The 24,549-nt window shown below is 47.2% G+C and overlaps 14 non-coding genes across 14 annotated transcripts; all 14 read right to left on the reverse strand.

Annotated features, from left to right (window-relative positions):
* Positions 1–1,699: 1,699 nt before the first annotated feature.
* trnav-cac (transfer RNA valine (anticodon CAC)) lies at positions 1,700–1,772 on the reverse strand. The gene has a single exon. It is a non-coding gene; the product is annotated as a tRNA-Val (tRNA).
* Positions 1,773–3,449: 1,677 nt separating this feature from the next.
* On the reverse strand, positions 3,450–3,522 carry trnav-cac (transfer RNA valine (anticodon CAC)). The gene has a single exon. It is a non-coding gene; the product is annotated as a tRNA-Val (tRNA).
* A 1,673-nt stretch (positions 3,523–5,195) lies between these two features.
* trnav-cac (transfer RNA valine (anticodon CAC)) lies at positions 5,196–5,268 on the reverse strand. Its single transcript has one exon. It is a non-coding gene; the product is annotated as a tRNA-Val (tRNA).
* Positions 5,269–6,945: 1,677 nt separating this feature from the next.
* trnav-cac (transfer RNA valine (anticodon CAC)) lies at positions 6,946–7,018 on the reverse strand. Its single transcript has one exon. It is a non-coding gene; the product is annotated as a tRNA-Val (tRNA).
* Positions 7,019–8,695: 1,677 nt separating this feature from the next.
* On the reverse strand, positions 8,696–8,768 carry trnav-cac (transfer RNA valine (anticodon CAC)). The gene has a single exon. It is a non-coding gene; the product is annotated as a tRNA-Val (tRNA).
* Positions 8,769–10,441: 1,673 nt separating this feature from the next.
* trnav-cac (transfer RNA valine (anticodon CAC)) lies at positions 10,442–10,514 on the reverse strand. The gene has a single exon. It is a non-coding gene; the product is annotated as a tRNA-Val (tRNA).
* A 1,672-nt stretch (positions 10,515–12,186) lies between these two features.
* On the reverse strand, positions 12,187–12,259 carry trnav-cac (transfer RNA valine (anticodon CAC)). Its single transcript has one exon. It is a non-coding gene; the product is annotated as a tRNA-Val (tRNA).
* Positions 12,260–13,937: 1,678 nt separating this feature from the next.
* On the reverse strand, positions 13,938–14,010 carry trnav-cac (transfer RNA valine (anticodon CAC)). The gene has a single exon. It is a non-coding gene; the product is annotated as a tRNA-Val (tRNA).
* Positions 14,011–15,689: 1,679 nt separating this feature from the next.
* On the reverse strand, positions 15,690–15,762 carry trnav-cac (transfer RNA valine (anticodon CAC)). The gene has a single exon. It is a non-coding gene; the product is annotated as a tRNA-Val (tRNA).
* A 1,677-nt stretch (positions 15,763–17,439) lies between these two features.
* Positions 17,440–17,512, reverse strand: trnav-cac (transfer RNA valine (anticodon CAC)). Its single transcript has one exon. It is a non-coding gene; the product is annotated as a tRNA-Val (tRNA).
* A 1,677-nt stretch (positions 17,513–19,189) lies between these two features.
* Positions 19,190–19,262, reverse strand: trnav-cac (transfer RNA valine (anticodon CAC)). Its single transcript has one exon. It is a non-coding gene; the product is annotated as a tRNA-Val (tRNA).
* A 1,677-nt stretch (positions 19,263–20,939) lies between these two features.
* trnav-cac (transfer RNA valine (anticodon CAC)) lies at positions 20,940–21,012 on the reverse strand. Its single transcript has one exon. It is a non-coding gene; the product is annotated as a tRNA-Val (tRNA).
* A 1,677-nt stretch (positions 21,013–22,689) lies between these two features.
* trnav-cac (transfer RNA valine (anticodon CAC)) lies at positions 22,690–22,762 on the reverse strand. The gene has a single exon. It is a non-coding gene; the product is annotated as a tRNA-Val (tRNA).
* Positions 22,763–24,439: 1,677 nt separating this feature from the next.
* Positions 24,440–24,512, reverse strand: trnav-cac (transfer RNA valine (anticodon CAC)). Its single transcript has one exon. It is a non-coding gene; the product is annotated as a tRNA-Val (tRNA).
* Positions 24,513–24,549: the final 37 nt, after the last annotated feature.

Below are 24,549 nucleotides of genomic sequence, written 5' to 3' on the forward strand. Positions count from 1 at the left end.
AACCACTACACTATGGAAACAACTCACATTCAGCACCTTCCTCAACCAAAGGAAATTTTATTTAATCTGATAATTGTCAGTGGCTGATGAAATACCAGCAGCTGGCCTCCTTTGTAATGCCATCATGTCCACTTGCTAGCATCAGTTCTTTCTTCAGACGACTTTAATCAAGCACATGGAAACTGACTTGACCCCGGTATAAAATCTCTTCCTCGTACTACACAAGATTCAGAAACACAAAGCAACCGCTGTTTTCATAGCCCATCAGTTAACAAGACTCTTCTCACTATCATAATTGGATTGGTAAGGTATCGTTGCATTTCAGAAGGATCAATGATTTCACACTCAAATTCTGCAAGGTCTCTGCTTCGGACAACCGCTAAGAAGCATCTACGTTGTGATCATTGAACATCAAAATCAAGGCACTTGGTTGCATCTTTTCTTTGCATAATTTTATTTCTCACATGCTGTTTGGATTCTGAGCCAAATGTAGAACTATTCAGACAGCGAAAACTGACACTTTGTGGAACGTCACACATTGGGTCGGTGTGTGAGGAATAAGAGTGCTACAGAGCACTTTGGCGAAATGTGCCGTGAAGACAAAATGCCTAGCCAGGTCTGACCTGAAGGGGCACTTGTGAGTATTTCTGTATGACAGAGCGCAAAGCACTACTGTGGGGGGTCCCTGGTGGTCTAGCGGTCAGGATTTGGCGCTCTCACCGCCACGGCCTGGGTTTGATTCCCGGTCAGGGAACTCCAGGGGCGTCTGCTTGGGATTCTTTTTTTTTTTTTTTTTTTTTATCTTTCCCTCCACTTCCCATTGTGACCCTTTTGGTTAGCTTCTGACTTTTGTGACCTAACCGATGTCCTCCCAGCATAGTTGTGCCCTCAGCTTACTTCTCATTCTTCAGTTTTTTACTCCTGGCCACTAAAACGAGCAACAGGGCATTTTCAAGTCAGCTGCACGACAACACAGACGTTCCACCTGCATGGGAGAACACAGCACATTCAGCAGGTCCTATGCGGCCTCTCACAAGAAGGCAGAACGAGTCACGCTGATGTTTTGTTGACGGCGGGACTCTTCATGTTCACGTCTCGGAGGGTCATGGGCTTCTATGCCTCAAGAAGACAGCACCCAGCGTGGGGCTCCAACCCACGACTCTGAGATTAAGAGTCTCATGCTCTACCGACTGAGCTAGCCGGGCCAAGACACAGACGCGAGACCTCAGGACCGGCAACTTTCTGATCTGGTTCTTCTCTCAGAAATGCCTTCTGACTCTGAACCCCATAAAGCACAGCGGTGCTCTTGCTCTCGCCGTCTCCTTGCAAAGTCTCTGCTCCGGACAACCGCTAAGAGGCATCTACGTCGTGATCATTGAACATCAAAATCAAGGCGCTGTGCTCTTGCTCTCGCTGTCTCCTTGCAAGGTCTCTGCTCCAGACAACCGCTAAGAGGCATCTACGTCGTAATCGTTGAACATGAAAATCAAGCTGCTTGGTTGCATCTTTTCTTTGGCATAATTTTACTTCTCACATGCTGGTTGAATTATGAGCCAAATGTAGAGCTATTCAGACAGCGAAAACTCAGACTTTGTGGAATGTCACGCATTAGCTCGGTGTGTGAAACTACGGAATAATGGCAACTTGGTTTCACCGGTGTCTTGGTTTTGAAGCTTGGGCCAAAAGCGATAGGCAGGTATGTTTCCACTCGGTTTCGAACCGAGGACCTTTCGCGTGTGAGGCGAACGTGATAACCACTACACTATGGAAACAACTCACATTCAGCACCTTCCTCAACCAAAGGAAATTTTATTTAATCTGATAATTGTCAGTGGCTGATGAAATACCAGCAGCTGGCCTCCTTTGTAATGCCATCATGTCCACTTGCTAGCATCAGTTCTTTCTTCAGACGACTTTAATCAAGCACATGGAAACTGACTTGACCCTGGAATAAAATCTCTTCCTCGTACTACACAAGATTCAGAAACACAAAGCAACCGCTGTTTTCATAGCCCATCAGTTAACAAGACTCTTCTCACTATCATAATTGGATTGGTAAGGTATCGTTGCATTTCAGAAGGATCAATGATTTCACACTCAAATTCTGCAAGGTCTCTGCTTCGGACAACCGCTAAGAAGCATCTACGTTGTGATCATTGAACATCAAAATCAAGGCACTTGGTTGCATCTTTTCTTTGCATAATTTTATTTCTCACATGCTGTTTGGATTCTGAGCAAAATGTAGAACTATTCAGACAGCGAAAACTGACACTTTGTGGAACGTCACACATTGGGTCGGTGTGTGAGGAATAAGAGTGCTACAGAGCACTTTGGCGAAATGTGCCGTGAAGACAAAATGCCTAGCCAGGTCTGACCTGAAGGGGCACTTGTGAGTATTTCTGTATGACAGAGCGCAAAGCACTACTGTGGGGGGTCCCTGGTGGTCTAGCGGTCAGGATTTGGCGCTCTCACCGCCACGGCCCGGGTTCGATTCCCGGTCAGGGAACTCCAGGGGCGTCTGCTTGGGATTCTTTTTTTTTTTTTTTTTTTATCTTTCCCTCCACTTCCCATTGTGACCCTTTTGGTTAGCTTCTGACTTTTGTGACCTAACCGATGTCCTCCCAGCATAGTTGTGCCCTCAGCTTACTTCTCATTCTTCAGTTTTTCACTCCTGGCCACTAAAACGAGCAACAGGGCATTTTCAAGTCAGCTGCACGACAACACAGACGTTCCACCTGCATGGGAGAACACAGCACATTCAGCAGGTCCTATGCGGCCTCTCACAAGAAGGCAGAACGAGTCACGCTGATGTTTTGTTGACGGCGGGACTCTTCATGTTCACGTCTCGGAGGGTCATGGGCTTCTATGCCTCAAGAAGACAGCACCCAGCGTGGGGCTCCAACCCACGACTCTGAGATTAAGAGTCTCATGCTCTACCGACTGAGCTAGCCGGGCCAAGACACAGATGCGAGACCTCAGGACCGGCAACTTTCTGATTTGGTTCTTCTCTGAGAAATGCCTTCTGACTCTGAACCCCATAAAGCACAGCGGTGCTCTTGCTCTCGCCGTCTCCTTGCAAAGTCTCTACTCCGGACAACCGCTAAGAGGCATCTACGTCGTGATCATTGAACATCAAAATCAAGGCGCTGTGCTCTTGCTCTCGCTGTCTCCTTGCAAGGTCTCTGCTCCGGACAACCGCTAAGAGGCATCTATGTCGTAATCGTTGAACATGAAAATCAAGCCGCTTGGTTGCATCTTTTCTTTGGCATAATTTTACTTCTCACATGCTGGTTGAATTATGAGCCAAATGTAGAGCTATTCAGACAGCGAAAACTCAGACTTTGTGGAATGTCACGCATTAGCTCGGTGTGTGAAACTACGGAATAATGGCAACTTGGTTTCACCGGTGTCTTGGTTTTGAAGCTTGGGCCAAAAGCGATAGGCAGGTATGTTTCCACTCGGTTTCGAACCGAGGACCTTTCGCGTGTGAGGCGAACGTGATAACCACTACACTATGGAAACAACTCACATTCAGCACCTTCCTCAACCAAAGGAAATTTTATTTAATCTGATAATTGTCAGTGGCTGATGAAATACCAGCAGCTGGCCTCCTTTGTAATGCCATCATGTCCACTTGCTAGCATCAGTTCTTTCTTCAGACGACTTTAATCAAGCACATGGAAACTGACTTGACCCCGGTATAAAATCTCTTCCTCGTACTACACAAGATTCAGAAACACAAAGCAACCGCTGTTTTCATAGCCCATCAGTTAACAAGACTCTTCTCACTATCATAATTGGATTGGTAAGGTATCGTTGCATTTCAGAAGGATCAATGATTTCACACTCAAATTCTGCAAGGTCTCTGCTTCGGACAACCGCTAAGAAGCATCTACGTTGTGATCATTGAACATCAAAATCAAGGCACTTGGTTGCATCTTTTCTTTGCATAATTTTATTTCTCACATGCTGTTTGGATTCTGAGCCAAATGTAGAACTATTCAGACAGCGAAAACTGACACTTTGTGGAACGTCACACATTGGGTCGGTGTGTGAGGAATAAGAGTGCTACAGAGCACTGTGGCGAAATGTGCCGTGAAGACAAAATGCCTAGCCAGGTCTGACCTGAAGGGGCACTTGTGAGTATTTCTGTATGACAGAGCGCAAAGCACTACTGTGGGGGGTCCCTGGTGGTCTAGCGGTCAGGATTTGGCGCTCTCACCGCCACGGCCCGGGTTCGATTCCCGGTTAGGGAACTCCAGGGGCATCTGCTTGGGATTCTTTTTTTTTTTTTTTATCTTTCCCTCCACTTCCCATTGTGACCCTTTTGGTTAGCTTCTGACTTTTGTGACCTAACCGATGTCCTCCCAGCATAGTTGTGCCCTCAGCTTACTTCTCATTCTTCAGTTTTTTACTCCTGGCCACTAAAACGAGCAACAGGGCATTTTCAAGTCAGCTGCACGACAACACAGACGTTCCACCTGCATGGGAGAACACAGCACATTCAGCAGGTCCTATGCGGCCTCTCACAAGAAGGCAGAACGAGTCACGCTGATGTTTTGTTGACGGCGGGACTCTTCATGTTCACGTCTCGGAGGGTCATGGGCTTCTATGCCTCAAGAAGACAGCACCCAGCGTGGGGCTCCAACCCACGACTCTGAGATTAAGAGTCTCATGCTCTACCGACTGAGCTAGCCGGGCCAAGACACAGACGCGAGACCTCAGGACCGGCAACTTTCTGATTTGGTTCTTCTCTGAGAAATGCCTTCTGACTCTGAACCCCATAAAGCACAGCGGTGCTCTTGCTCTCGCCGTCTCCTTGCAAAGTCTCTGCTCCGGACAACCGCTAAGAGGCATCTACGTCGTGATCATTGAACATCAAAATCAAGGCGCTGTGCTCTTGCTCTCGCTGTCTCCTTGCAAGGTCTCTGCTCCAGACAACCGCTAAGAGGCATCTATGTCGTAATCGTTGAACATGAAAATCAAGCCGCTTGGTTGCATCTTTTCTTTGGCATAATTTTACTTCTCACATGCTGGTTGAATTATGAGCCAAATGTAGAGCTATTCAGACAGCGAAAACTCAGACTTTGTGGAATGTCACGCATTAGCTCGGTGTGTGAAACTACGGAATAATGGCAACTTGGTTTCACCGGTGTCTTGGTTTTGAAGCTTGGGCCAAAAGCGATAGGCAGGTATGTTTCCACTCGGTTTCGAACCGAGGACCTTTCGCGTGTGAGGCGAACGTGATAACCACTACACTATGGAAACAACTCACATTCAGCACCTTCCTCAACCAAAGGAAATTTTATTTAATCTGATAATTGTCAGTGGCTGATGAAATACCAGCAGCTGGCCTCCTTTGTAATGCCATCATGTCCACTTGCTAGCATCAGTTCTTTCTTCAGACGACTTTAATCAAGCACATGGAAACTGACTTGACCCTGGAATAAAATCTCTTCCTCGTACTACACAAGATTCAGAAACACAAAGCAACCGCTGTTTTCATAGCCCATCAGTTAACAAGACTCTTCTCACTATCATAATTGGATTGGTAAGGTATCGTTGCATTTCAGAAGGATCAATGATTTCACACTCAAATTCTGCAAGGTCTCTGCTTCGGACAACCGCTAAGAAGCATCTACGTTGTGATCATTGAACATCAAAATCAAGGCACTTGGTTGCATCTTTTCTTTGCATAATTTTATTTCTCACATGCTGTTTGGATTCTGAGCAAAATGTAGAACTATTCAGACAGCGAAAACTGACACTTTGTGGAACGTCACACATTGGGTCGGTGTGTGAGGAATAAGAGTGCTACAGAGCACTTTGGCGAAATGTGCCGTGAAGACAAAATGCCTAGCCAGGTCTGACCTGAAGGGGCACTTGTGAGTATTTCTGTATGACAGAGCGCAAAGCACTACTGTGGGGGGTCCCTGGTGGTCTAGCGGTCAGGATTTGGCGCTCTCACCGCCACGGCCCGGGTTCGATTCCCGGTCAGGGAACTCCAGGGGCGTCTGCTTGGGATTCTTTTTTTTTTTTTTTTTTTATCTTTCCCTCCACTTCCCATTGTGACCCTTTTGGTTAGCTTCTGACTTTTGTGACCTAACCGATGTCCTCCCAGCATAGTTGTGCCCTCAGCTTACTTCTCATTCTTCAGTTTTTCACTCCTGGCCACTAAAACGAGCAACAGGGCATTTTCAAGTCAGCTGCACGACAACACAGACGTTCCACCTGCATGGGAGAACACAGCACATTCAGCAGGTCCTATGCGGCCTCTCACAAGAAGGCAGAACGAGTCACGCTGATGTTTTGTTGACGGCGGGACTCTTCATGTTCACGTCTCGGAGGGTCATGGGCTTCTATGCCTCAAGAAGACAGCACCCAGCGTGGGGCTCCAACCCACGACTCTGAGATTAAGAGTCTCATGCTCTACCGACTGAGCTAGCCGGGCCAAGACACAGATGCGAGACCTCAGGACCGGCAACTTTCTGATTTGGTTCTTCTCTGAGAAATGCCTTCTGACTCTGAACCCCATAAAGCACAGCGGTGCTCTTGCTCTCGCCGTCTCCTTGCAAAGTCTCTACTCCGGACAACCGCTAAGAGGCATCTACGTCGTGATCATTGAACATCAAAATCAAGGCGCTGTGCTCTTGCTCTCGCTGTCTCCTTGCAAGGTCTCTGCTCCGGACAACCGCTAAGAGGCATCTATGTCGTAATCGTTGAACATGAAAATCAAGCCGCTTGGTTGCATCTTTTCTTTGGCATAATTTTACTTCTCACATGCTGGTTGAATTATGAGCCAAATGTAGAGCTATTCAGACAGCGAAAACTCAGACTTTGTGGAATGTCACGCATTAGCTCGGTGTGTGAAACTACGGAATAATGGCAACTTGGTTTCACCGGTGTCTTGGTTTTGAAGCTTGGGCCAAAAGCGATAGGCAGGTATGTTTCCACTCGGTTTCGAACCGAGGACCTTTCGCGTGTGAGGCGAACGTGATAACCACTACACTATGGAAACAACTCACATTCAGCACCTTCCTCAACCAAAGGAAATTTTATTTAATCTGATAATTGTCAGTGGCTGATGAAATACCAGCAGCTGGCCTCCTTTGTAATGCCATCATGTCCACTTGCTAGCATCAGTTCTTTCTTCAGACGACTTTAATCAAGCACATGGAAACTGACTTGACCCCGGTATAAAATCTCTTCCTCGTACTACACAAGATTCAGAAACACAAAGCAACCGCTGTTTTCATAGCCCATCAGTTAACAAGACTCTTCTCACTATCATAATTGGATTGGTAAGGTATCGTTGCATTTCAGAAGGATCAATGATTTCACACTCAAATTCTGCAAGGTCTCTGCTTCGGACAACCGCTAAGAAGCATCTACGTTGTGATCATTGAACATCAAAATCAAGGCACTTGGTTGCATCTTTTCTTTGCATAATTTTATTTCTCACATGCTGTTTGGATTCTGAGCCAAATGTAGAACTATTCAGACAGCGAAAACTGACACTTTGTGGAACGTCACACATTGGGTCGGTGTGTGAGGAATAAGAGTGCTACAGAGCACTGTGGCGAAATGTGCCGTGAAGACAAAATGCCTAGCCAGGTCTGACCTGAAGGGGCACTTGTGAGTATTTCTGTATGACAGAGCGCAAAGCACTACTGTGGGGGGTCCCTGGTGGTCTAGCGGTCAGGATTTGGCGCTCTCACCGCCACGGCCCGGGTTCGATTCCCGGTCAGGGAACTCCAGGGGCATCTGCTTGGGATTCTTTTTTTTTTTTTTTTTTTATCTTTCCCTCCACTTCCCATTGTGACCCTTTTGGTTAGCTTCTGACTTTTGTGACCTAACCGATGTCCTCCCAGCATAGTTGTGCCCTCAGCTTACTTCTCATTCTTCAGTTTTTCACTCCTGGCCACTAAAACGAGCAACAGGGCATTTTCAAGTCAGCTGCACGACAACACAGACGTTCCACCTGCATGGGAGAACACAGCACATTCAGCAGGTCCTATGCGGCCTCTCACAAGAAGGCAGAACGAGTCACGCTGATGTTTTGTTGACGGCGGGACTCTTCATGTTCACGTCTCGGAGGGTCATGGGCTTCTATGCCTCAAGAAGACAGCACCCAGCGTGGGGCTCCAACCCACGACTCTGAGATTAAGAGTCTCATGCTCTACCGACTGAGCTAGCCGGGCCAAGACACAGACGCGAGACCTCAGGACCGGCAACTTTCTGATCTGGTTCTTCTCTGAGAAATGCCTTCTGACTCTGAACCCCATAAAGCACAGCGGTGCTCTTGCTCTCGCCGTCTCCTTGCAAAGTCTCTGCTCCGGACAACCGCTAAGAGGCATCTACGTCGTGATCATTGAACATCAAAATCAAGGCGCTGTGCTCTTGCTCTCGCTGTCTCCTTGCAAGGTCTCTGCTCCGGACAACCGCTAAGAGGCATCTACGTCGTAATCGTTGAACATGAAAATCAAGCCGCTTGGTTGCATCTTTTCTTTGGCATAATTTTACTTCTCACATGCTGGTTGAATTATGAGCCAAATGTAGAGCTATTCAGACAGCGAAAACTCAGACTTTGTGGAATGTCACGCATTAGCTCGGTGTGTGAAACTACGTAATAATGGCAACTTGGTTTCACCGGTGTCTTGGTTTTGAAGCTTGGGCCAAAAGCGATAGGCAGGTATGTTTCCACTCGGTTTCGAGCCGAGGACCTTTCGCGTGTGAGGCGAACGTGATAACCACTACACTATGGAAACAACTCACATTCAGCACCTTCCTCAACCAAAGGAAATTTTATTTAATCTGATAATTGTCAGTGGCTGATGAAATACCAGCAGCTGGCCTCCTTTGTAATGCCATCATGTCCACTTGCTAGCATCAGTTCTTTCTTCAGACGACTTTAATCAAGCACATGGAAACTGACTTGACCCCGGTATAAAATCTCTTCCTCGTACTACACAAGATTCAGAAACACAAAGCAACCGCTGTTTTCATAGCCCATCAGTTAACAAGACTCTTCTCACTATCATAATTGGATTGGTAAGGTATCGTTGCATTTCAGAAGGATCAATGATTTCACACTCAAATTCTGCAAGGTCTCTGCTTCGGACAACCGCTAAGAAGCATCTACGTTGTGATCATTGAACATCAAAATCAAGGCACTTGGTTGCATCTTTTCTTTGCATAATTTTATTTCTCACATGCTGTTTGGATTCTGAGCCAAATGTAGAACTATTCAGACAGCGAAAACTGACACTTTGTGGAACGTCACACATTGGGTCGGTGTGTGAGGAATAAGAGTGCTACAGAGCACTTTGGCGAAATGTGCCGTGAAGACAAAATGCCTAGCCAGGTCTGACCTGAAGGGGCACTTGTGAGTATTTCTGTATGACAGAGCGCAAAGCACTACTGTGGGGGGTCCCTGGTGGTCTAGCGGTCAGGATTTGGCGCTCTCACCGCCACGGCCCGGGTTCGATTCCCGGTTAGGGAACTCCAGGGGCATCTGCTTGGGATTCTTTTTTTTTTTTTTTGTCTTTCCCTCCACTTCCCATTGTGACCCTTTTGGTTAGCTTCTGACTTTTGTGACCTAACCGATGTCCTCCCAGCATAGTTGTGCCCTCAGCTTACTTCTCACTCTTCAGTTTTTCACTCCTGGCCACTAAAACGAGCAACAGGGCATTTTCAAGTCAGCTGCACGACAACACAGACGTTCCACCTGCATGGGAGAACACAGCACATTCAGCAGGTCCTATGCGGCCTCTCACAAGAAGGCAGAACGAGTCACGCTGATGTTTTGTTGACGGCGGGACTCTTCATGTTCACGTCTCGGAGGGTCATGGGCTTCTATGCCTCAAGAAGACAGCACCCAGCGTGGGGCTCCAACCCACGACTCTGAGATTAAGAGTCTCATGCTCTACCGACTGAGCTAGCCGGGCCAAGACACAGACGCGAGACCTCAGGACCGGCAACTTTCTGATCTGGTTCTTCTCTGAGAAATGCCTTCTGACTCTGAACCCCATAAAGCACAGCGGTGCTCTTGCTCTCGCCGTCTCCTTGCAAAGTCTCTGCTCCGGACAACCGCTAAGAGGCATCTACGTCGTGATCATTGAACATCAAAATCAAGGCGCTGTGCTCTTGCTCTCGCTGTCTCCTTGCAAGGTCTCTGCTCCGGACAACCGCTAAGAGGCATCTACGTCGTAATCGTTGAACATGAAAATCAAGCCGCTTGGTTGCATCTTTTCTTTGGCATAATTTTACTTCTCACATGCTGGTTGAATTATGAGCCAAATGTAGAGCTATTCAGACAGCGAAAACTCAGACTTTGTGGAATGTCACGCATTAGCTCGGTGTGTGAAACTACGGAATAATGGCAACTTGGTTTCACCGGTGTCTTGGTTTTGAAGCTTGGGCCAAAAGCGATAGGCAGGTATGTTTCCACTCGGTTTCGAACCGAGGACCTTTCGCGTGTGAGGCGAACGTGATAACCACTACACTATGGAAACAACTCACATTCAGCACCTTCCTCAACCAAAGGAAATTTTATTTAATCTGATAATTGTCAGTGGCTGATGAAATACCAGCAGCTGGCCTCCTTTGTAATGCCATCATGTCCACTTGCTAGCATCAGTTCTTTCTTCAGACGACTTTAATCAAGCACATGGAAACTGACTTGACCCCGGTATAAAATCTCTTCCTCGTACTACACAAGATTCAGAAACACAAAGCAACCGCTGTTTTCATAGCCCATCAGTTAACAAGACTCTTCTCACTATCATAATTGGATTGGTAAGGTATCGTTGCATTTCAGAAGGATCAATGATTTCACACTCAAATTCTGCAAGGTCTCTGCTTCGGACAACCGCTAAGAAGCATCTACGTTGTGATCATTGAACATCAAAATCAAGGCACTTGGTTGCATCTTTTCTTTGCATAATTTTATTTCTCACATGCTGTTTGGATTCTGAGCCAAATGTAGAACTATTCAGACAGCGAAAACTGACACTTTGTGGAACGTCACACATTGGGTCGGTGTGTGAGGAATAAGAGTGCTACAGAGCACTTTGGCGAAATGTGCCGTGAAGACAAAATGCCTAGCCAGGTCTGACCTGAAGGGGCACTTGTGAGTATTTCTGTATGACAGAGCGCAAAGCACTACTGTGGGGGGTCCCTGGTGGTCTAGAGGTCAGGATTTGGCGCTCTCACCGCCACGGCCCGGGTTCGATTCCCGGTTAGGGAACTCCAGGGGCATCTGCTTGGGATTCTTTTTTTTTTTTTTTGTCTTTCCCTCCACTTCCCATTGTGACCCTTTTGGTTAGCTTCTGACTTTTGTGACCTAACCGATGTCCTCCCAGCATAGTTGTGCCCTCAGCTTACTTCTCACTCTTCAGTTTTTCACTCCTGGCCACTAAAACGAGCAACAGGGCATTTTCAAGTCAGCTGCACGACAACACAGACGTTCCACCTGCATGGGAGAACACAGCACATTCAGCAGGTCTATGCGGCCTCTCACAAGAAGGCAGAACGAGTCACGCTGATGTTTTGTTGACGGCGGGACTCTTCATGTTCACGTCTCGGAGGGTCATGGGCTTCTATGCCTCAAGAAGACAGCACCCAGCGTGGGGCTCCAACCCACGACTCTGAGATTAAGAGTCTCATGCTCTACCGACTGAGCTATCCGGGCCAAGACACAGACGTGAGACCTCAGGACCGGCAACTTTCTGATCTGGTTCTTCTCTGAGAAATGCCTTCTGACTCTGAACCCCATAAAGCACAGCGGTGCTCTTGCTCTCGCCGTCTCCTTGCAAAGTCTCTGCTCCGGACAACCGCTAAGAGGCATCTACGTCGTGATCATTGAACATCAAAATCAAGGCGCTGTGCTCTTGCTCTCGCTGTCTCCTTGCAAGGTCTCTGCTCCGGACAACCGCTAAGAGGCATCTACGTCGTAATCGTTGAACATGAAAATCAAGCCGCTTGGTTGCATCTTTTCTTTGGCATAATTTTACTTCTCACATGCTGGTTGAATTATGAGCCAAATGTAGAGCTATTCAGACAGCGAAAACTCAGACTTTGTGGAATGTCACGCATTAGCTCGGTGTGTGAAACTACGGAATAATGGCAACTTGGTTTCACCGGTGTCTTGGTTTTGAAGCTTGGGCCAAAAGCGATAGGCAGGCATGTTTCCACTCGGTTTCGAACCGAGGACCTTTCGCGTGTGAGGCGAACGTGATAACCACTACACTATGGAAACAACTCACATTCAGCACCTTCCTCAACCAAAGGAAATTTTATTTAATCTGATAATTGTCAGTGGCTGATGAAATACCAGCAGCTGGCCTCCTTTGTAATGCCATCATGTCCACTTGCTAGCATCAGTTCTTTCTTCAGACGACTTTAATCAAGCACATGGAAACTGACTTGATCCCGGTATAAAATCTCTTCCTCGTACTACACAAGATTCAGAAACACAAAGCAACCGCTGTTTTCATAGCCCATCAGTTAACAAGACTCTTCTCACTATCATAATTGGATTGGTAAGGTATCGTTGCATTTCAGAAGGATCAATGATTTCACACTCAAATTCTGCAAGGTCTCTGCTTCGGACAACCGCTAAGAAGCATCTACGTTGTGATCATTGAACATCAAAATCAAGGCACTTGGTTGCATCTTTTCTTTGCATAATTTTATTTCTCACATGCTGTTTGGATTCTGAGCCAAATGTAGAACTATTCAGACAGCGAAAACTGACACTTTGTGGAACGTCACACATTGGGTCGGTGTGTGAGGAATAAGAGTGCTACAGAGCACTTTGGCGAAATGTGCCGTGAAGACAAAATGCCTAGCCAGGTCTGACCTGAAGGGGCACTTGTGAGTATTTCTGTATGACAGAGCGCAAAGCACTACTGTGGGGGGTCCCTGGTGGTCTAGCGGTCAGGATTTGGCGCTCTCACCACCACGGCCCGGGTTCGATTCCCGGTCAGGGAACTCCAGGGGCATCTGCTTGGGATTCTGTTTTTTTTTTTTTTTTTTTGTCTTTCCCTCCACTTCCCATTGTGACCCTTTTGGTTAGCTTCTGACTTTTGTGACCTAACCGATGTCCTCCCAGCATAGTTGTGCCCTCAGCTTACTTCTCACTCTTCAGTTTTTCACTCCTGGCCACTAAAACGAGCAAGAGGGCATTTTCAAGTCAGCTGCACGACAACACAGACGTTCCACCTGCATGGGAGAACACAGCACATTCAGCAGGTCTATGCGGCCTCTCACAAGAAGGCAGAACGAGTCATGCTGATGTTTTGTTGACGGCGGGACTCTTCATGTTCACGTCTCGGAGGGTCATGGGCTTCTATGCCTCAAGAAGACAGCACCCAGCGTGGGGCTCCAACCCACGACTCTGAGATTAAGAGTCTCATGCTCTACCGACTGAGCTAGCCGGGCCAAGACACAGACGTGAGACCTCAGGACCGGCAACTTTCTGATCTGGTTCTTCTCTGAGAAATGCCTTCTGACTCTGAACCCCATAAAGCACAGCGGTGCTCTTGCTCTCGCCGTCTCCTTGCAAAGTCTCTGCTCCGGACAACCGCTAAGAGGCATCTACGTCGTGATCATTGAACATCAAAATCAAGGCGCTGTGCTCTTGCTCTCGCTGTCTCCTTGCAAGGTCTATGCTCCGGACAACCGCTAAGAGGCATCTATGTCGTAATCGTTGAACATGAAAATCAAGCCGCTTGGTTGCATCTTTTCTTTGGCATAATTTTACTTCTCACATGCTGGTTGAATTATGAGCCAAATGTAGAGCTATTCAGACAGCGAAAACTCAGACTTTGTGGAATGTCACGCATTAGCTCGGTGTGTGAAACTACGGAATAATGGCAACTTGGTTTCACCGGTGTCTTGGTTTTGAAGCTTGGGCCAAAAGCGATAGGCAGGCATGTTTCCACTCGGTTTCGAACCGAGGACCTTTCGCGTGTGAGGCGAACGTGATAACCACTACACTATGGAAACAACTCACATTCAGCACCTTCCTCAACCAAAGGAAATTTTATTTAATCTGATAATTGTCAGTGGCTGATGAAATACCAGCAGCTGGCCTCCTTTGTAATGCCATCATGTCCACTTGCTAGCATCAGTTCTTTCTTCAGACGACTTTAATCAAGCACATGGAAACTGACTTGATCCCGGTATAAAATCTCTTCCTCGTACTACACAAGATTCAGAAACACAAAGCAACCGCTGTTTTCATAGCCCATCAGTTAACAAGACTCTTCTCACTATCATAATTGGATTGGTAAGGTATCGTTGCATTTCAGAAGGATCAATGATTTCACACTCAAATTCTGCAAGGTCTCTGCTTCGGACAACCGCTAAGAAACATCTACGTTGTGATCATTGAACATCAAAATCAAGGCACTTGGTTGCATCTTTTCTTTGCATAATTTTATTTCTCACATGCTGTTTGGATTCTGAGCCAAATGTAGAACTATTCAGACAGCGAAAACTGACACTTTGTGGAACGTCACACATTGGGTCGGTGTGTGAGGAATAAGAGTGCTACAGAGCACTTTGGCGAAATGTGCCGTGAAGACAAAATGCCTAGCCAGGTCTGACCTGAAGGGGCACTTGTGAGTATTTCTGTATGACAGAGCGCAAAGCACTACTGTGGGGGGTCCCTGGTGGTCTAGCGGTCAGGATTTGGCGCTCTCACCGCCACGGCCCAGGTTCGATTCCCGGTCAGGGAACTCCAAGGGCGTCTGCTTGGGATTCTTTTTTTTTTTTTTTTTTTTTGTCTTTCCCTCCACTTCCCATTGTGACCCTTTTGGTTAGCTTCTGACTTTTGTGACCTAACCGATGTCCTCCCAGCATAGTTGTGCCCTCAGCTTACTTCTCATTCTTCAGTTTTTCACTCCTGGCCACTAAAACGAGCAACAGGGCATTTTCAAGTCAGCTGCACGACAACACAGACGTTCCACCTGCATGGGAGAACACAGCACATTCAGCAGGTCCTATGCGGCCTCTCACAAGAAGGCAGAACGAGTCACGCTGATGTTTTGTTGACGGCGGGACTCTTCATGTTCACGTCTCGGAGGGTCATGGGCTTCTATGCCTCAAGAAGACAGCACCCAGCGTGGGGCTCCAACCCACGACTCTGAGATTAAGAGTCTCATGCTCTACCGACTGAGCTAGCCGGGCCAAGACACAGACGCGAGACCTCAGGACCGGCAACTTTCTGATCTGGTTCTTCTCTGAGAAATGCCTTCTGACTCTGAACCCCATAAAGCACAGCGGTGCTCTTGCTCTCGCCGTCTCCTTGCAAAGTCTCTGCTCCGGACAACCGCTAAGAGGCATCTACGTCGTGATCATTGAACATCAAAATCAAGGCGCTGTGCTCTTGCTCTCGCTGTCTCCTTGCAAGGTCTCTGCTCTGGACAACCGCTAAGAGGCATCTACGTCGTAATCGTTGAACATGAAAATCAAGCCGCTTGGTTGCATCTTTTCTTTGGCATAATTTTACTTCTCACATGCTGGTTGAATTATGAGCCAAATGTAGAGCTATTCAGACAGCGAAAACTCAGACTTTGTGGAATGTCACGCATTAGCTCGGTGTGTGAAACTACGGAATAATGGCAACTTGGTTTCACCGGTGTCTTGGTTTTGAAGCTTGGGCCAAAAGCGATAGGCAGGCATGTTTCCACTCGGTTTCGAACCAAGGACCTTTCGCGTGTGAGGCGAACGTGATAACCACTACACTATGGAAACAACTCACATTCAGCACGTTCCTCAACCAAAGGAAATTTTATTTAATCTGATAATTGTCAGTGGCTGATGAAATACCAGCAGCTGGCCTCCTTTGTAATGCCATCATGTCCACTTGCTAGCATCAGTTCTTTCTTCAGACGACTTTAATCAAGCACATGGAAACTGACTTGATCCCGGTATAAAATCTCTTCCTCGTACTACACAAGATTCAGAAACACAAAGCAACCGCTGTTTTCATAGCCCATCAGTTAACAAGACTCTTCTCACTATCATAATTGGATTGGTAAGGTATCGTTGCATTTCAGAAGGATCAATGATTTCACACTCAAATTCTGCAAGGTCTCTGCTTCGGACAACCGCTAAGAAGCATCTACGTTGTGATCATTGAACATCAAAATCAAGGCACTTGGTTGCATCTTTTCTTTGCATAATTTTATTTCTCACATGCTGTTTGGATTCTGAGCCAAATGTAGAACTATTCAGACAGCGAAAACTGACACTTTGTGGAACGTCACACATTGGGTCGGTGTGTGAGGAATAAGAGTGCTACAGAGCACTTTGGCGAAATGTGCCGTGAAGACAAAATGCCTAGCCAGGTCTGACCTGAAGGGGCACTTGTGAGTATTTCTGTATGACAGAGTGCAAAGCACTACTGTGGGGGGTCCCTGGTGGTCTAGCGGTCAGGATTTGGTGCTCTCACCGCCACGGCCCGGGTTCGATTCCCGGTCAGGGAACTCCAGGGGCGTCTGCTTGGGATTCTTTTTTTTTTTTTTTTTTTGTCTTTCCCTCCACTTCCCATTGTGACCCTTTTGGTTAGCTTCTGACTTTTGTGACCTAACCGATGTCCTCCCAGCATAGTTGTGCCCTCAGCTTACTTCTCACTCTTCAGTTTTTCACTCCTGGCCACTAAAACGAGCAACAGGGCATTTTCAAGTCAGCTGCACGACAACACAGACGTTCCACCTGCATGGGAGAACACAGCACATTCAGCAGGTCCTATGCGGCCTCTCACAAGAAGGCAGAACGAGTCACGCTGATGTTTTGTTGACGGCGGGACTCTTCATGTTCACGTCTCGGAGGGTCATGGGCTTCTATGCCTCAAGAAGACAGCACCCAGCATGGGGCTCCAACCCACGACTCTGAGATTAAGAGTCTCATGCTCTACCGACTGAGCTAGCCGGGCCAAGACACAGACGCGAGACCTCAGGACCGGCAACTTTCTGATCTGGTTCTTCTCTGAGAAATGCCTTCTGACTCTGAACCCCATAAAGCACAGCGGTGCTCTTGCTCTCGCCGTCTCCTTGCAAAGTCTCTGCTCCAGACAACCGCTAAGAGGCATCTACGTCGTGATCATTGAACATCAAAATCAAGGCGCTGTGCTCTTGCTCTCGCTGTCTCCTTGCAAGGTCTCTGCTCCGGACAACCGCTAAGAGGCATCTACGTCGTAATCGTTGAACATGAAAATCAAGCCGCTTGGTTGCATCTTTTCTTTGGCATAATTTTACTTCTCACATGCTGGTTGAATTATGAGCCAAATGTAGAGCTATTCAGACAGCGAAAACTCAGACTTTGTGGAATGTCACGCATTAGCTCGGTGTGTGAAACTACGGAATAATGGCAACTTGGTTTCACCGGTGTCTTGGTTTTGAAGCTTGGGCCAAAAGCGATAGGCAGGCATGTTTCCACTCGGTTTCGAACCGAGGACCTTTCGCGTGTGAGGCGAACGTGATAACCACTACACTATGGAAACAACTCACATTCAGCACGTTCCTCAACCAAAGGAAATTTTATTTAATCTGATAATTGTCAGTGGCTGATGAAATACCAGCAGCTGGCCTCCTTTGTAATGCCATCATGTCCACTTGCTAGCATCAGTTCTTTCTTCAGACGACTTTAATCAAGCACATGGAAACTGACTTGATCCCGGTATAAAATCTCTTCCTCGTACTACACAAGATTCAGAAACACAAAGCAACCGCTGTTTTCATAGCCCATCAGTTAACAAGACTCTTCTCACTATCATAATTGGATTGGTAAGGTATCGTTGCATTTCAGAAGGATCAATGATTTCACACTCAAATTCTGCAAGGTCTCTGCTTCGGACAACCGCTAAGAAGCATCTACGTTGTGATCATTGAACATCAAAATCAAGGCACTTGGTTGCATCTTTTCTTTGCATAATTTTATTTCTCACATGCTGTTTGGATTCTGAGCCAAATGTAGAACTATTCAGACAGCGAAAACTGACACTTTGTGGAACGTCACACATTGGGTCGGTGTGTGAGGAATAAGAGTGCTACAGAGCACTTTGGCGAAATGTGCCGTGAAGACAAAATGCCTAGCCAGGTCTGACCTGAAGGGGCACTTGTGAGTATTTCTGTATGACAGAGTGCAAAGCACTACTGTGGGGGGTCCCTGGTGGTCTAGCGGTCAGGATTTGGTGCTCTCACCGCCACGGCCCGGGTTCGATTCCCGGTCAGGGAACTCCAGGGGCGTCTGCTTGGGATTCTTTTTTTTTTTTTTTTTTTGTCTTTCCCTCCACTTCCCATTGTGACCCTTTTGGTTAGCTTCTGACTTTTGTGACCTAACCGATGTCCTCCCAGCATAGTTGTGCCCTCAGCTTACTTCTCACTCTTCAGTTTTTCACTCCTGGCCACTAAAACGAGCAACAGGGCATTTTCAAGTCAGCTGCACGACAACACAGACGTTCCACCTGCATGGGAGAACACAGCACATTCAGCAGGTCCTATGCGGCCTCTCACAAGAAGGCAGAACGAGTCACGCTGATGTTTTGTTGACGGCGGGACTCTTCATGTTCACGTCTCGGAGGGTCATGGGCTTCTATGCCTCAAGAAGACAGCACCCAGCATGGGGCTCCAACCCACGACTCTGAGATTAAGAGTCTCATGCTCTACCGACTGAGCTAGCCGGGCCAAGACACAGACGCGAGACCTCAGGACCGGCAACTTTCTGATCTGGTTCTTCTCTGAGAAATGCCTTCTGACTCTGAACCCCATAAAGCACAGCGGTGCTCTTGCTCTCGCCGTCTCCTTGCAAAGTCTCTGCTCCAGACAACCGCTAAGAGGCATCTACGTCGTGATCATTGAACATCAAAATCAAGGCGCTGTGCTCTTGCTCTCGCTGTCTCCTTGCAAGGTCTCTGCTCCGGACAACCGCTAAGAGGCATCTACGTCGTAATCGTTGAACATGAAAATCAAGCCGCTTGGTTGCATCTTTTCTTTGGCATAATTTTACTTCTCACATGCTGGTTGAATTATGAGCCAAATGTAGAGCTATTCAGACAGCGAAAACTCAGACTTTGTGGAATGTCACGCATTAGCTCGGTGTGTGAAACTACGGAATAATGGCAACTTGGTTTCACCGGTGTCTTGGTTTTGAAGCTTGGGCCAAAAGCGATAGGCAGGCATGTTTCCACTCGGTTTCGAACCGAGGACCTTTCGCGTGTGAGGCGAACGTGATAACCACTACACTATGGAAACAACTCACATTCAGCACCTTCCTCAACCAAAGGAAATTTTATTTAATCTGATAATTGTCAGTGGCTGATGAAATACCAGCAGCTGGCCTCCTTTGTAATGCCATCATGTCCACTTGCTAGCATCAGTTCTTTCTTCAGACGACTTTAATCAAGCACATGGAAACTGACTTGATCCCGGTATAAAATCTCTTCCTCGTACTACACAAGATTCAGAAACACAAAGCAACCGCTGTTTTCATAGCCCATCAGTTAACAAGACTCTTCTCACTATCATAATTGAATTGGTAAGGTATCGTTGCATTTCAGAAGGATCAATGATTTCACACTCAAATTCTGCAAGGTCTCTGCTTCGGACAACCGCTAAGAAGCATCTACGTTGTGATCATTGAACATCAAAATCAAGGCACTTGGTTGCATCTTTTCTTTGCATAATTTTATTTCTCACATGCTGTTTGGATTCTGAGCCAAATGTAGAACTATTCAGACAGCGAAAACTGACACTTTGTGGAACGTCACACATTGGGTCGGTGTGTGAGGAATAAGAGTGCTACAGAGCACTTTGGCGAAATGTGCCGTGAAGACAAAATGCCTAGCCAGGTCTGACCTGAAGGGGCACTTGTGAGTATTTCTGTATGACAGAGCGCAAAGCACTACTGTGGGGGGTCCCTGGTGGTCTAGCGGTCAGGATTTGGCGCTCTCACCGCCACGGCCCAGGTTCGATTCCCGGTCAGGGAACTCCAAGGGCGTCTGCTTGGGATTCTATTTTTTTTTTTTTTTTTGTCTTTCCCTCCACTTCCCATTGTGACCCTTTTGGTTAGCTTCTGACTTTTGTGACCTAACCGATGTCCTCCCAGCATAGTTGTGCCCTCAGCTTACTTCTCATTCTTCAGTTTTTCACTCCTGGCCACTAAAACGAGCAACAGGGCATTTTCAAGTCAGCTGCACGACAACACAGACGTTCCACCTGCATGGGAGAACACAGCACATTCAGCAGGTCCTATGCGGCCTCTCACAAGAAGGCAGAACGAGTCACGCTGATGTTTTGTTGACGGCGGGACTCTTCATGTTCACGTCTCGGAGGGTCATGGGCTTCTATGCCTCAAGAAGACAGCACCCAGCATGGGGCTCCAACCCACGACTCTGAGATTAAGAGTCTCATGCTCTACCGACTGAGCTAGCCGGGCCAAGACACAGACGCGAGACCTCAGGACCGGCAACTTTCTGATCTGGTTCTTCTCTGAGAAATGCCTTCTGACTCTGAACCCCATAAAGCACAGCGGTGCTCTTGCTCTCGCCGTCTCCTTGCAAAGTCTCTGCTCCGGACAACCGCTAAGAGGCATCTACGTCGTGATCATTGAACATCAAAATCAAGGCGCTGTGCTCTTGCTCTCGCTGTCTCCTTGCAAGGTCTCTGCTCCGGACAACCGCTAAGAGGCATCTACGTCGTAATCGTTGAACATGAAAATCAAGCCGCTTGGTTGCATCTTTTCTTTGGCATAATTTTACTTCTCACATGCTGGTTGAATTATGAGCCAAATGTAGAGCTATTCAGACAGCGAAAACTCAGACTTTGTGGAATGTCACGCATTAGCTCGGTGTGTGAAACTACGGAATAATGGCAACTTGGTTTCACCGGTGTCTTGGTTTTGAAGCTTGGGCCAAAAGCGATAGGCAGGCATGTTTCCACTCGGTTTCGAACCGAGGACCTTTCGCGTGTGAGGCGAACGTGATAACCACTACACTATGGAAACAACTCACATTCAGCATCTTCCTCAACCAAAGGAAATTTTATTTAATCTGATAATTGTCAGTGGCTGATGAAATACCAGCAGCTGGCCTCCTTTGTAATGCCATCATGTCCACTTGCTAGCATCAGTTCTTTCTTCAGACGACTTTAATCAAGCACATGGAAACTGACTTGATCCCGGTATAAAATCTCTTCCTCGTACTACACAAGATTCAGAAACACAAAGCAACCGCTGTTTTCATAGCCCATCAGTTAACAAGACTCTTCTCACTATCATAATTGAATTGGTAAGGTATCGTTGCATTTCAGAAGGATCAATGATTTCACACTCAAATTCTGCAAGGTCTCTGCTTCGGACAACCGCTAAGAAGCATCTACGTTGTGATCATTGAACATCAAAATCAAGGCACTTGGTTGCATCTTTTCTTTGCATAATTTTATTTCTCACATGCTGTTTGGATTCTGAGCCAAATGTAGAACTATTCAGACAGCGAAAACTGACACTTTGTGGAACGTCACACATTGGGTCGGTGTGTGAGGAATAAGAGTGCTACAGAGCACTTTGGCGAAATGTGCCGTGAAGACAAAATGCCTAGCCAGGTCTGACCTGAAGGGGCACTTGTGAGTATTTCTGTATGACAGAGCGCAAAGCACTACTGTGGGGGGTCCCTGGTGGTCTAGCGGTCAGGATTTGGCGCTCTCACCGCCACGGCCCAGGTTCGATTCCCGGTCAGGGAACTCCAAGGGCGTCTGCTTGGGATTCTATTTTTTTTTTTTTTTTTGTCTTTCCCTCCACTTCCCATTGTGACCCTTTTGGTTAGCTTCTGACTTTTGTGACCTAACCGATGTCCTCCCAGCATAGTTGTGCCCTCAGCTTACTTCTCATTCTTCAGTTTTTCACTCCTGGCCACTAAAACGAGCAACAGGGCATTTTCAAGTCAGCTGCACGACAACACAGACGTTCCACCTGCATGGGAGAACACAGCACATTCAGCAGGTCCTATGCGGCCTCTCACAAGAAGGCAGAACGAGTCACGCTGATGTTTTGTTGACGGCGGGACTCTTCATGTTCACGTCTCGGAGGGTCATGGGCTTCTATGCCTCAAGAAGACAGCACCCAGCATGGGGCTCCAACCCACGACTCTGAGATTAAGAGTCTCATGCTCTACCGACTGAGCTAGCCGGGCCAAGACACAGACGCGAGACCTCAGGACCGGCAACTTTCTGATCTGGTTCTTCTCTGAGAAATGCCTTCTGACTCTGAACCCCATAAAGCACAGCGGTGCTCTTGCTCTCGCCGTCTCCTTGCAAAGTCTCTGCTCCGGACAACCGCTAAGAGGCATCTACGTCGTGATCATTGAACATCAAAATCAAGGCGCTGTGCTCTTGCTCTCGCTGTCTCCTTGCAAGGTCTCTGCTCCGGACAACCGCTAAGAGGCATCTACGTCGTAATCGTTGAACATGAAAATCAAGCCGCTTGGTTGCATCTTTTCTTTGGCATAATTTTACTTCTCACATGCTGGTTGAATTATGAGCCAAATGTAGAGCTATTCAGACAGCGAAAACTCAGACTTTGTGGAATGTCACGCATTAGCTCGGTGTGTGAAACTACGGAATAATGGCAACTTGGTTTCACCGGTGTCTTGGTTTTGAAGCTTGGGCCAAAAGCGATAGGCAGGCATGTTTCCACTCGGTTTCGAACCGAGGACCTTTCGCGTGTGAGGCGAACGTGATAACCACTACACTATGGAAACAACTCACATTCAGCACCTTCCTCAACCAAAGGAAATTTTATTTAATCTGATAATTGTCAGTGGCTGATGAAATACCAGCAGCTGGCCTCCTTTGTAATGCCATCATGTCCACTTGCTAGCATCAGTTCTTTCTTCAGACAACTTTAATCAAGCACATGGAAACTGACTTGATCCCGGTATAAAATCTCTTCCTCGTACTACACAAGATTCAGAAACACAAAGCAACCGCTGTTTTCATAGCCCATCAGTTAACAAGACTCTTCTCACTATCATAATTGAATTGGTAAGGTATCGTTGCATTTCAGAAGGATCAATGATTTCACACTCAAATTCTGCAAGGTCTCTGCTTCGGACAACCGCTAAGAAGCATCTACGTTGTGATCATTGAACATCAAAATCAAGGCACTTGGTTGCATCTTTTCTTTGCATAATTTTATTTCTCACATGCTGTTTGGATTCTGAGCCAAATGTAGAACTATTCAGACAGCGAAAACTGACACTTTGTGGAACGTCACACATTGGGTCGGTGTGTGAGGAATAAGAGTGCTACAGAGCACTTTGGCGAAATGTGCCGTGAAGACAAAATGCCTAGCCAGGTCTGACCTGAAGGGGCACTTGTGAGTATTTCTGTATGACAGAGCGCAAAGCACTACTGTGGGGGGTCCCTGGTGGTCTAGCGGTCAGGATTTGGCGCTCTCACCGCCACGGCCCAGGTTCGATTCCCGGTCAGGGAACTCCAAGGGCGTCTGCTTGGGATTCTTTTTTTTTTTTTTTTTTTGTCTTTCCCTCCACTTCCCATTGTGACCCTTTTGGTTAGCTTCTGACTTTTGTGACCTAACCGATGTCCTCCCAGCATAGTTGTGCCCTCAGCTTACTTCTCATTCTTCAGTTTTTCACTCCTGGCCACTAAAACGAGCAACAGGGCATTTTCAAGTCAGCTGCACGACAACACAGACGTTCCACCTGCATGGGAGAACACAGCACATTCAGCAGGTCCTATGCGGCCTCTCACAAGAAGGCAGAACGAGTCACGCTGATGTTTTGTTGACGGCGGGACTCTTCATGTTCACGTCTCGGAGGGTCATGGGCTTCTATGCCTCAAGAAGACAGCACCCAGCGTGGGGCTCCAACCCACGACTCTGAGATTAAGAGTCTCATGCTCTACCGACTGAGCTAGCCGGGCCAAGACACAGACGCGAGACCTCAGGACCGGCAACTTTCTGATCTGGTTCTTCTCTGAGAAATGCCTTCTGACTCTGAACCCCATAAAGCACAGCGGTGCTCTTGCTCTCGCCGTCTCCTTGCAAAGTCTCTGCTCCGGACAACCGCTAAGAGGCATCTACGTCGTGATCATTGAACATCAAAATCAAGGCGCTGTGCTCTTGCTCTCGCTGTCTCCTTGCAAGGTCTCTGCTCCGGACAACCGCTAAGAGGCATCTACGTCGTAATCGTTGAACATGAAAATCAAGCCGCTTGGTTGCATCTTTTCTTTGGCATAATTTTACTTCTCACATGCTGGTTGAATTATGAGCCAAATGTAGAGCTATTCAGACAGCGAAAACTCAGACTTTGTGGAATGTCACGCATTAGCTCGGTGTGTGAAACTACGGAATAATGGCAACTTGGTTTCACCGGTGTCTTGGTTTTGAAGCTTGGGCCAAAAGCGATAGGCAGGCATGTTTCCACTCGGTTTCAAACCGAGGACCTTTCGCGTGTGAGGCGAACGTGATAACCACTACACTATGGAAACAACTCACATTCAGCACCTTCCTCAACCAAAGGAAATT

This window comes from Brienomyrus brachyistius, chromosome 5 (genome assembly GCF_023856365.1).
Source record: "Brienomyrus brachyistius isolate T26 chromosome 5, BBRACH_0.4, whole genome shotgun sequence".
In the NCBI taxonomy this organism is placed as follows: domain Eukaryota; kingdom Metazoa; phylum Chordata; class Actinopteri; order Osteoglossiformes; family Mormyridae; genus Brienomyrus; species Brienomyrus brachyistius.